The sequence below is a fragment of the Phalacrocorax aristotelis genome, chromosome 1 (genome assembly GCF_949628215.1).
Source record: "Phalacrocorax aristotelis chromosome 1, bGulAri2.1, whole genome shotgun sequence".
In the NCBI taxonomy this organism is placed as follows: Eukaryota; Metazoa; Chordata; class Aves; order Suliformes; family Phalacrocoracidae; genus Phalacrocorax; species Phalacrocorax aristotelis.
Genome location: NC_134276.1, coordinates 162,228,040 through 162,240,452, shown reverse-complemented (window position 1 = coordinate 162,240,452; position 12,413 = coordinate 162,228,040).

Here is a 12,413-nt window from a genome sequence, read left to right as displayed (position 1 = left end):
GAAGGGAAAGCAAGAGAATTTAAAAAGGAAAAAAAAGAAGGCATTGCTTTTTCCCCTCCCTGCTTCTCCTAATGTTTTCTGGTTTGTTTTGTTTTTTTCTTCTGCCTTGGTCTACTACTCTTTTGCTTTCCAGAGCTCTCCTTCCCCTACTCTCGTGGAAAGAAATGCTTAAATGTTTGGAATGAAACAGCATAAAGAGGGGAATAAATGTTTCTTCAGGAGCCAGGTTTTGGAAGACATGCAGGCCTTTAAGGATGCACAAGAACATTTTGTGGGACGTTTTACAGCATACAGATCCCTGCCTCCCACTGATTTTGGCGAGACCTCATTGTGCTCCTCATGTCTACCAGATGAACTCTCTGATAGCTCACAAAAGCAAACAGGTGAAAGGAGGGCACATGTGGAGAGGGGCAAGTTCACTCCAAAGTGCCAAGCAGATTCTAAAGCACAGTCAACTCCTTCCATTTCCAGGGCAGCTTTCACCTTCCCAGTAAAGGGTTGTCTTCCCATCTTACTTTCTAGTGCTGTATAGTTGTCCTCTTGCTGTGGGTTTTAGGCTCAGTGGGCCTTGGGAAACAGTCTGTGGGGCACAAAGAGGATGTTCCAATGATGTCCTGAAACAGGTGCTGCCACACAGCTGCCCATCACTGCCCAGGCTTTGAGGGCTGAGGGTCACCTCCCCAGGACTACAGCACAGATGTGTGGAGGACAGACAGATATGGATCCTGGATGTTGCTTTTGAGGATTGTTTTTCTCCCCTACTACCTTGCAGCAAATACAAAGGGATGGTGGAAACACCTGTCTTTGAATAAGAAGCCGTTTCCCTGAAGAGTAAAACAGGTAGAAGAAACCTCACCAACACTGAAGGTCTAAAGCCCACACTGTCTTCCTGTTACTCTTTCTTGCACTGGTCTCTGTTCATCACTGTTGTCTTTCTAGTCCATCCTAGTTTTCAGATGTCACAGATTGCTTTTTTCCACTCTGTGCAACTTCCCACCCACCTCTGGCAAAGGTCATACAAGTCCAAGCTGAGCTCACAGGGATGCACGACTCAAATATGTCTGAAGGGAGTGCAGGGCACCCTTGATAAAAGGCCATCTTGCTTTGCAGGAATGCAGAGATAACAATGAAAGCACAAAGGACAGACTATGGGCCTTCTTACAGTTTAAAAGGAATATGTGTACTTCTGCACAGGGGCTCTGCTCTCTGCAGGTGCCAGGGAGGGCAGTATCCTGTACCCCAGCACATCACACTGTGAAGGATGTGGAAGTGAGCACCTTGTTCCTCCAGACAGCAAGTTTCCAAGGCTAACTGATCTTACAGGTACTCTGACTCCAGTAGCAGTCCTGAATTAGAGAGGCAGAAAGATGGGATAAAGCCACTTTGCCTTTCTCCCTTCTCCCAGCTATGTAATGCTTTCAGTGGACACAGCATTACTAAATCATGTGCTTGGCGCTTAGCTTAGCAGGCTTTTCTGACGAGTGCTTCAGTACAGAAAAGAAAGTCATGCAGTGACAAAGCTCTGCAGCAAAGTAAATAAAGATTAATTCAGAAGTGAAGGGAGCGCTCAGTAAGGTCACTCAGAAGAAATTGCATACAGTCTAAGGAAAACGCAGGGCAGTAAAAAAAAGAGCTGGCTATGAGCTCCTGTTTTTTGTTTCATTATTGGCTGTAATTAAATAAAACTCATTATTTTCAGAGTTTCAAGATGCCACCACCCCCTACTTTGAATGCACATTTTTCCCCTCACTGTTTTTGATTTTTTTGAAGGCATGTAGCTGGATGCATCCCAGGCCCCTTTGTCCTGGTTCCCAGAAGGTATGCTAGAAGAACTGGCACTGATGGCCTGCAGGATACGTGCCTGGAGAAAGGACTGATTGCAAGTGACTGAGCCAATCGGTCTCAGCAGATAACTGGAAGCTAGGACCTCCAGCCAGCACACAGGCTCACAGCAGCTGCTGGAACCTCCTTGAGGACACAAATGGGCTATGGGTGACCTCCTGAAAAAGAAGCTCCTGACATGTACGTGTGACAGATACTCCTGAGGGGTGGGAGGGATGCTCATTATTTAAGCTTCTTATCTGAGGAAGAGAAGGGACCCTGTGGTGGATGAGCAGATGTGTCAGTACTCTCCTTGTACATATCTGCTCTCTTCCTTCCCTCCTCTTACATCCTGCAACAAAGAGCACTCAGAGATATTTTAAACCACCTAGTTCTTCCTTCAAAACAATACATAAACTTTCAATTAATTTCCACACCTCTTAAGGTACATAAATACCTCCCCTTTGTAACTGATAAGAAAGCAAGCAGGAGAGGAACAGGTTTTTCCAAGTGGCCTCTGATTTGGGTTCTTCAATGCATAAGCCTGGTTTTCAGGAGTGTGTAATACTTGTAATTTCTAACACAGCCAAAAAGAATTGTGAAGCTCCAAGCCCTCGAGCATCTGGCTCCTCGCACTTCAAGTTGGATGGCCAACGATTAGAAAAAACTTCACCCAGAGACCACAAAGTAAGTCACTGCCTGGGACTACATTAAAATTCAGGTGTTCCTGACACCCAGTGCCTGTTCACTAAACCCCTCAGCTTTCTGGCTAGTTGACAGATTGCACCATGCCAGGGAAAGGAGCCAACATGACTCATGCTCAATCACCGTGATACCAACAGTATTGAGTGCTGTTCTAGGGGGGTTAAATGCTGTGAATGTGCTAAGCATTATCAATATTAAAATATTATTAGTATTATTTATGAGGTATCTCCATGTGTCCTAGATGACACTAGCCAAGATCAAATCCAAATTATGCAAAATGTTACATAAACATGCAGTAAAACATGCTGCCTGCTCCAAAGAGTTTTTAATCTAACCAAACAGGACAAGCTAACAATGCATTACAATCTCTGCTTTGCACACAAGAAGCCAGAGCACAGAGAAATGAGCAGATTTACCCAAGGGCAGATAGGAGACATGGGGCACAGCTGGAAACTGAGTAAAAGTCTCTCAATTTGTTCTCCAGTGTCTTTGACCCAAGATGATTCTCCATCTCAACTACAACCACATTCGATGAGGACAGTGCCCACAGGGAGAATGGTTCTCCCATAAATCTTTCCTGAGAACAATGGAAAAAAAGTGTTCAAGTTCCACTTTAGAGAGGCAAGTAATGTACTGCATATAGATTACCGTAAATGTAGGCCTCCCTACGCCCATCCAGAGATGTCTCTAGCTGTTCAGGTGTGCAGTGCACAGAGAGGCAGGAGCCAGAAGACCTATGCTCTCTACACCCATCTTCAACTGATGCTTTAATTGGGATCTCAAGGTAAAATTCGGCCCATGCTTACAATACCGTAATGTTAAGTCCAGTCTAATACCCAAGCATCTTTTTTCCAATCTGCCAAAGAATTTGCTACCTTCCAAGGGCACTCCAGGTTCCTTTGAGAAAAGATTTCCATGTAAGCACAAATTATCGATGTGTTTGACTGCAGAACGACCAGCTCCAAAAAAAGCAGTTCCTACACAGCAAGTTGCTAATAGAACAGGCTAGCTAAAGCCTCCATCATCAGTACGGCATAGTTCAGCTACCTCTTTGATGTCTTTCTGCCTGTTGTATTCATCACCTCTCTTCAGATTTAGGACTAGTAGTACATTGCTATTACCACATTCGTATTCCTGTGACCTATTTACTTTCATATAGATTCAACTTCACAGTCTATTTATTCTGGAGTTTTTGACAACCTCTGGAAATATATGCATCTTTCTCTTATTTACAGCCTAACTTATTTTTCCCTGTACAGTTTCCAGACAAAAACTATGGATGTCCATTAATTTAATTTCATTTTGGACATACCAGTTACAGCCTAGCTCATTGCCCCCACATTTCCCTTTCTCTTTTCAAAGTCTTTCTTATGAACCTATTGGTTTGATTTTGTTTTATCTTTTAACAACCATCCCCAATTTTGTATGACTGCAGGAGCTGTTTTTTTATTGCATTACTCTGCACTGTCTCACAGCCATCCATCTTCCATCATGTTAATTACTGAGCACCAAAGGATCACTTGCATTTCCATTGTCCCATGCAGGTTTCATTGCCTTCTCCACTAGTCAACTACCCCCAGATTCCTCCCCCCTCTCCACAGTACATACACTGTTTAAATACTGCCCATTTAACTACTCATTTCCAGCAGCCTACTTCCCTTTTGCTTGTAGCAATAAAGTTACTTTACCATAAAGATGGAATAAATATGATTGTTTAGCTAGGACATAGCTAGTACAAAGTGTTGGTAGGAGTACAAAACCCAGCCATCTTTCCCTGCCTCAGAGGACAGGGCCACGGGTGGGGTCAGAGCAGCCTACAAAGGTCCAGCACAGGGAAGGTTGTGTTGTGATGCAGACCTTTCACCTCTGAAACCCCCTGGATCACCAAGTCTGAGAGAGACACCAAGTTATTGATAACCTGTCCAGCTCAGCAAGGCAATAGTGGGTACCAGTGACCAGATACATGCAATAAATTTGTTCTTCATGGATTAGAATGGCTTCTTCGTGCCTGGTGCAGCCCTGCCCAGGGCCCATCAGGAGCAGTAGCTTCATATGCTGTTCTCCAAGATAACAGCCTCAGGATACCTGCCGTTAGCAGACCCATCACCTTCTGCAAATTTTTTCTCCTATCCCTTACACACAGTGTATCCCTTTCCAAATAGATTTATCAGTGACTTAAAGCTCACATCTTCTCCACGCAATCTTTTCTTTCATCTGAGAATGATTCTTTTTGTCCAGATAAAATCAAACATGGAGCCAGCAGTGTACCAGAAAAGACTACTGTAGAAGCTTTAATTTTAGGCTTTCTTGCTAATAAGCTACACTTACATTTCAGGATTTCTTGCCTAAAGATTCTTCTATCACTGTTACCAAGATGTACCATCACAGCTGTCTCTAATGTACTCATGCACCTTGTAGGATGTGACGCCCTTGTATCCAGTAGGCAAATTGTCTTACAGGTCTCATGGCATCACACATCCAGCTCTCTGCATGACAGACAACAGAATTATCTGCTCTCCCCATAACCCATTTGCACATCACATCCACTCAGTTTATGCAGCCAATGTAGCAACTATCAAACCCAAACCAGAAGCTGTCTGTGCTCCTGCACAAGCTGATGTCTCTCAAACCCAGAATGCCACCTGGCTGGAAAAGCAACACAGATGCAAACTGACAGTTACCAAGTGTGTCATCATCATCACCATCAGCAAGGTGCTACTGAGCTTAACGGGAGCTCTGGACAGGAGTGCTGGAGGGAAAGAGTCCCATCCTGTAGTTAGAACCATAGAATCATTAAGGTTAGAAAAGACCTCTAGGATCATCAAGTCCAACCGTTGCATGTCTAATACTCTGCTGACCACATACCTGTGCTTCTCCAAGGAGAAATAGACCACAGGTCTTGGCCTACTCCACTTCAGCTTACCTGTGGCAATTCAGCGATGACAGGACTTGGCAAGAAACATGAGAAAAATACAGAAAATAACAGTTTTCCTAGAGAGTCAGGAGGCAGAGAAAGGCCTGAGAAGTCATTGCTGTGACCTGTGCCTCAAGCATCCACCCATTTTGCTGCCAGGACAGACACTGTTTCACATATCCATTCCTATGGGACATTGTGCTGCACAGGAAGGATGTCTGTTTTGGCCAGAGTCAGGTAAGGGACCAAAACATTTTCCCTCAGGTAGCTGCAATCACCATTTATCAGGGAAGAAAAGAAGGGATGGTCCTGCCATAGCACCTCTTTGGGAGAGGAGAAAACCCCTCTGCACCAGCGGTTTTCTGGAAAAGAAGTTGCCATACCTGTTCCTACAGCAGGAGGCTGAAGCAACAGGCATCTGCACCTCCATGACACTTTCAGCACCCACTTAGCTTCACCACATTTAAAGAGCTTTCACATTATTTACGACAGCAAGCAGAAGGAAAAGAAAACCATAGCGTGGGTCAGGATAGTAAAGACAGACTTAGCATGCCCAGAGGAGCCAACGCTGAGGACCCACAGTAAATCTCAAAAAAAAAAAAGTGCAAAAGAGCTCCCATCACTTTCCCAGAAAGAACAGCCCGTCCCTAAAGCCAGCTTTGCTCCCAGCCCCTCTACTATGAGGGAGAATGACAAATCACCAGCCAACAGCCAGGTGGCCAAAGTCCTGCAGCCCCATGGGGTGAGGAAGCCTTGCCAGGGAGCAGCTGGGGTCCAGGACAGCCACAGTGTGCCAGGTCTGGAGTTGGCCACACGCTTGAACCCCTATACACTGTGGTAGGCTGATAAGGCTCTTTCTCCACCACCCCGCCTTGCTCTGCATGCTTCCCACCCACCTGCCACTAAGACTGGGGAGGAGGGTAGAGAGGAAAATCACAAATCTGCACCTATTATAATTTTTTTTGTTTAAGTCCAGCTTAATTTCTCAAGGGTAATTAGTTCTAGTGACCCTTCAAATATACTTTTCAGCCTCACAGAGCCATAAATTTCCAAGTGACAATTGTCACGCCAAGCTGTGCTGTCATGTACAAAGATCTTTGCCCGTCCTGTCTATCTCTCCATGCTTTAAGACCATTTCCGTGAAGACTACGCACACACAGCACGCCTGATCATTTCCTCCCCCATTAGCAATCACACTTCTCTCTCACATTCCTCCTTTCAGCTTCCTGGATGCTGTCTTAGAGGGTTTTGTTTGAAGGTGTATAAAAAAGAAATGATAGACTGACTTTGGCCCTGTTATAGGCTGCTGCATGACAGCTTTTCAAAGGAAGTATGCCTATGTATGTGTAACATATAAAAAGAAATAGGCCACATACATAGGACAATCATCAGCTGATACAGGTCTTTCATCAGGAAGGCACGTACATTCAGGTGTTTTGATGGTTTGCCCAGTGTTTTATTTCTTCACCTAGCACACTCAGACTTTTAGATTACACATTTGATGCACATGTTCTTTTTAAACAGCCAAAGTTCTCTCTTCTAAGCCAGTCATATCTATTTGGAAACTTAATCTTTCCCTTGAGAAAGCCTTTTCTTCCCATGCTTGAGAATTCCCCTACTTTTTCCAATTAACCCTAATTTAAAAGCAACGGAGCAATAAAAGATCATTATTCCCCATCTTCATTGCACTGAAACCCTGTGCTCTGCAGAAGGAATTACTATGATTCTTTAGCACCTTCCCCTGTACCTACCACCACCAAGGTCCAAAACAAAGCCACTAAAGTCAGCAAAAGCCCACATGCTGCACAGACAAGATCCTGCATAAAGCAACCACCTTTCAGCCCACAGCACAGAGACAGTGAACTTGTCCAAACACAGAGAAGGCCTTGAAAATTTGAGGTGGGGCTAGACAACTATTTCCAGCTCCCCTTTCCAGACTCCATCAAATCTTGGCCACCACACCTCTAACTTCAATAGCACATAAATTTGTGGATCCACATTTAATTTGTTGCATAATACATAAAGAGGGAGCAGCATGGACATACATGTATATATTTGCCTGCTCGTTTAGGGGAAGAGTGGACCTAAATCATTCCCTTTTCACCCAGTCACTGTGACTATTCTAGGTCAGCTTTCTGCTTCTTGTTTTTCATCCCAGAGCACTGGCCCAACCAACAGTTCCACCAGCAGGCTAGTGAGACACAGCACAAGACTGGGATAAAGTAACCAGGGCAGAGGAGAGCAGTTTAGCATTGGAAAAAGATATCAGGGGGGTCATCTTTTAAAAACAGAGATGGTTCTTTCCAGCTCCAGTAGAGTGAGGCTGATGGCACACGACACACCTGACCCTGGCAGGGACAGAGATCAGCTGCAGTAAACAAAATCTGAATTCCCCAAGCCCTCCATAGTGCAGCCGCTTTCTAATGTGCTTTAGAGCATGTGGTGGTGTGATGGAAAGGTTTTATTAACACAGAGCCTACATAACTCAATTGTAAGTTTTAATACTTTCCAAATCATGTCAGTAAAGCGTGTCTGCAGAATCCCCATTCTACAGCTGGAATAGCAGAGGATGGTGGCTCAGTTTGAGAAAATACAAAATGGGACAACTCCAGTGCTTACCACCCAATGGCTTTCCAAAAGGGTCCTATATTTGTACCTGGTCAGGAATAACCCATAACTCCAAGTCAGTGGAGCTCTCCACTGATTTACATCTCTATGCAGTGTCCTGCAAACCACTGCAGCATGGGTCAGATGTACATCCTGATCAGCCCTTCTTGCTGGGGGGGCGGGGAATCTCCAGCAGAGGAATAGGGTGGAGGACAGAAGGTGACAACTGCTTCAGTCTTGCCTGTGTAATGCAACACTACATGTGGGACAAGACCACACAGCTACAGTCAAAAGCAGAGCTCAGATTTGTTACGGTCAATTTATTAGACTACTTGCACATACATAATCATGTTTTCTGCAGCACAGAGATGGCACTGGACATTCTTAACCTGGTTTTGAGACATACACCAAAAAATGCACTAAAGCAGGTCTAGGATAAAGATCTCGCACCCATGGGAGCTGGGCACTCCTTAGGAGTGCTTAAATGGAAGAGAAACACCTAGCACACAGTCTAGTAGGGAAGCCAGTTGGTAAGCCTGAAAGACCTTTCTCAACTCTAGTATGGAAGATAGCAAGGCACAGGGGTTTTATCAGTTACTACAGAAAAGCTGGATGGATTTGGTGCTTGTGACAGCATGATGAAGGGAGAAGCTAAAATCCAGGCCAGAGCTTGCAAGACCAAATTCAATCACTCAGGTCTGCCACTTCTGATTTCAGATTAAAACTTCCACCTCTTTCTATTGTAGCACCTCCATCTTGCCCAGCCCTGTGCGCAGGCTGGTGAAACATGTAGTTGTGGTTATATATGTTCAAGCCTAGGAAAAGCTCTCTATGCTGTCAGGCTCCTTTTGCTGGCATCTTTTGGACAGGATCCCTGTTCAAGCATTTCTGCTCTCTGTCTTTGCCACAACGTTACTCTGTTTCTAGACTACACAATTATATTATCAAGGGTCATTTATGAAGGTTCTCAGCAGTATCATTTATTTGAATATGATAAAAACCTAGCTAAAAAACTAAAACAACAGATCCCCATCATGTTGCTGGATGTGTAGGGAGGAATTGTTTGTTTTTCACTGACCCTTTAAAACAAATGTTTTGCTGTCTGGATTAGAAAACATGCCACATCTGAGTAAAATTTTACTCAAATGTCCTTTCTGTTTTCTGTTGCTCTTCAAACAGGGAATTTCAGAGACTGCTTCACTGATGAGGAAAAAATGGATTTGGTTTATTTCAGGAGTGGAGGCTGTGCCTTGGCTCTCTCTGATATATGAAACATCCCTTGATTGTGCAAATACATCCTGATGGTGTCTTTGTGTTCCTGTCACTCCTGATTTATAGGGGCCTTTTCTCCACTCAGAATAAGAATTTGCATTTCAATTTCCATTACTTGTACCTCTCCCCGCAGCATTCTAGCCCTGGAAGGGAGCTTGTGTTCTGCTTCCCCCCAGCTGCTCCACACTGCACCAGCATCAGGGAGGATACAGGAGTAGGGGCGGTACAGGCACTGCTCTGTGGGAACAAGCTCACACTACTGAGATCTCCAGTCAGATACGTGTTTGCTTAGGCCCAACAGGATCCTTGACATGTTTGATCCTGTTTCTCACCCCTTCCTCCATGCTGTGATGAAGGGGGAAGGCAGCAGCCCTGTGTCCTGCCTGGTTCCCAACACAGGCCCTCGCTTACTCACTTGTTTTGTGAAACAGCAGCCAAAAAGAGCGAGAGGGACTTGGTTATGCTCAGGCTTGCCCCAGCAGGTGATTCACCCCACTGCCTGCTCCATTCTTGCAGGGGTAGCAGGAGGAAGCCCTCCCTGGGGGACTCATCACTGCCTTGTTTCCTGCAGGGCTTGTCCCTAGTCTGACAACATGAGCTTGCAAGCAGAATTCTATCCAAAAATCAACTGAGAGAACAGCAAATGTCTTGGACATATGCATTGAACAGGGGTCCAAAAGCCATTCTGCCTCCTAGGCTTCATACACACCTCTCCTCCAAACCTCAGTGGCCACAATAAGTTCCTGTGTCAGCCCAGGTTCTGCACTCCTGGCCACACACTGCCTCTTCTCGTTTGTGCAGTCTGGATGGGCTGTCACAGGAAGCCTGCCCACAGTGTAAACCCTCCAAACCTGCACAAGGGGTGGGCTTAAAGCCAGCAACATGTGAGAAACCACATGGGCTGAATTGCAGACCCCACTGTCCACCTCGCAGCTGAACTTGTGGTTTGATGGAGGTAGTTCATGTCCACCTATGAAACATTACAAGCTTTGAAATAAAAAAAAAAAAAAATGAGAGAGAAAAAGATAGCTTCAGAAACAGAGAAGTTGCCAGGACACATCAAGCTTTAAAGATGTGAGTTGCAGAAATGCATTAAGGCTCATTCTTCAGAGCTGTCAGCCCCACAGCCATTATTCAAAACTGAACTGTTGAAAAAAAGATTAAAAAACTGAACCTTATTGCATCTGTTTGGACATTAAAGCCATGGATTCCTAATAGGCTGTTGGAAGTCAAATGCCACACCGTGTGCCATAAGCCTGCGTCTTCTTAATTTGCAACGGCCTGAAACAATATAGTTTAAAATACATTTTGCTTCTACTTGTTTGAAGTACATTGTTTTGACCTAAGGCTTTTGACTATCACCCATTACAATGTTGACTTTTACATCATCATACAAAGCCAAAAGGAAACACTCTGAGCTGATTAAAACATGTACATAATTTCCAGGGGGTGGAGGGCTGACAATAAATTTATGCTGATTTCACAGAATCAGCATTTCCAACTGAAACCAGTTCCAGGGCAAAATTCTCCAGAAGCACTAGCAGGAACTCACGTGCTGTCCCCAATGCGCACCTGAGACGTACAGACAGATTCAAACACCCAACTTTGGTCCCGTTTTCTCTACTGAGGCTATTTTTTTTTCTTTCAGAAGTTTGTAGAGTGCTGAAAGCCATTATATTAGACAGTATCTGCCCTATTTATCCAGCTCCCAGCTGGTTGCAGCGGCACTTTCGTCAGTGGCTCTGAACTCACGAATGCTGACACAGAGATTATCTGCCCCGTGAAGAACAGTTTAACCAGATTAATCTGTGGGACATCCCATCAGCCTCTTCCCTGCAGAGCCCTACAGTGAAGGACTCGCGTAATCTTGCGGTCTATAGCGTGTGCCCACCCACCCCAGGAGGAAGCTATCCCATTCCCCAGGATGCCTTATCCTGTTTTCCTCTTTTGGCTTAGCCCCTTTGCAGTGCCCTCCATCCCCTTCATGGAAGGGCCAGCCTGAAGGACACAAGGGGCTGTGGCGGGATGGGGCAGGAGACTGCACCCTCATTTTCCACACCGTGGAGTTGGCAGCCCTGCTCCCAGCACAATGTACCATGCTAATAGGGACACAGAGCAAAGCCCCATAGCCTTCAGCCTCTTAAACAGAGCACCTTTACATAGCAGGGTGGACTAAGGGGAATTACTGAAGGTTCTTTCCTCACCTGCCTGGCTCCAACTTGCTTTCTTTCTTTACAGCAGATAAAAACATAAACCCGTTAGTCGGCAAATCCAAGCCCAGAAATCACATTCCCTCAGCAACTTGTGCAGGTTCAGAGGAGACAGGAACAGAAAACACTGATCAAGTCACCTTTTATGCAGGCTTTTAAATAAGGGAGGAAGGTTCAGCACTAGCATTTCTACTGCTGGCTTTTTTATTTCTTATTTTACTCCACCCCCTCCCCTTCCAGCCTAGCTTTAAACATCTCAAAATGGGCTGATTTTGAGGTGAACTAGAAATCCTGGCAATGGATGATGACTAATAAGCTATGAATGACAAACTTGGTGGAACACTAAAAAGCAAAAGGGATATTATAATACCTGGCTGCAAGTATATAGAAAAGTGGGTTCAAGCCAAAGGGTTGGAGAAATAATGCAGTCTTTCAAATACCTCTGTGGAATTAACTCAGAAACCTTAAAACTCTTAAAGGGGCAAATTCTAAGTGCAGAAGATCATACCATCAACTCTGCAGGGATTCACAACCCCAGGAGTTGTAATACATTTATAAACCCATGCTGCACATTTATCATTAGGGTTCTAAAGACAACTGGGTGTGTGGTTCTGAAAGAAACAACGGCACAATTTAAACAAAGTGAAGATTGGGGAAATTCACCTGTAAGCTGGCACAAAGAACACAACGGCTCCTTGGCATTTTAAGCAATTGCTTCTTGGAACAGCTAATTCGAACACCCACAAGCAAGAGCAGCTACTCCTGACTTCATTTTCAGTAACATGCAGGAGCTAATTCAAGAACTGACAATATCCAAGCCCTTAAGGAATAGGGTTCGCAATATAATTAAGTACAATGTCCTAGGAGGAGGCAATGAATGAAGA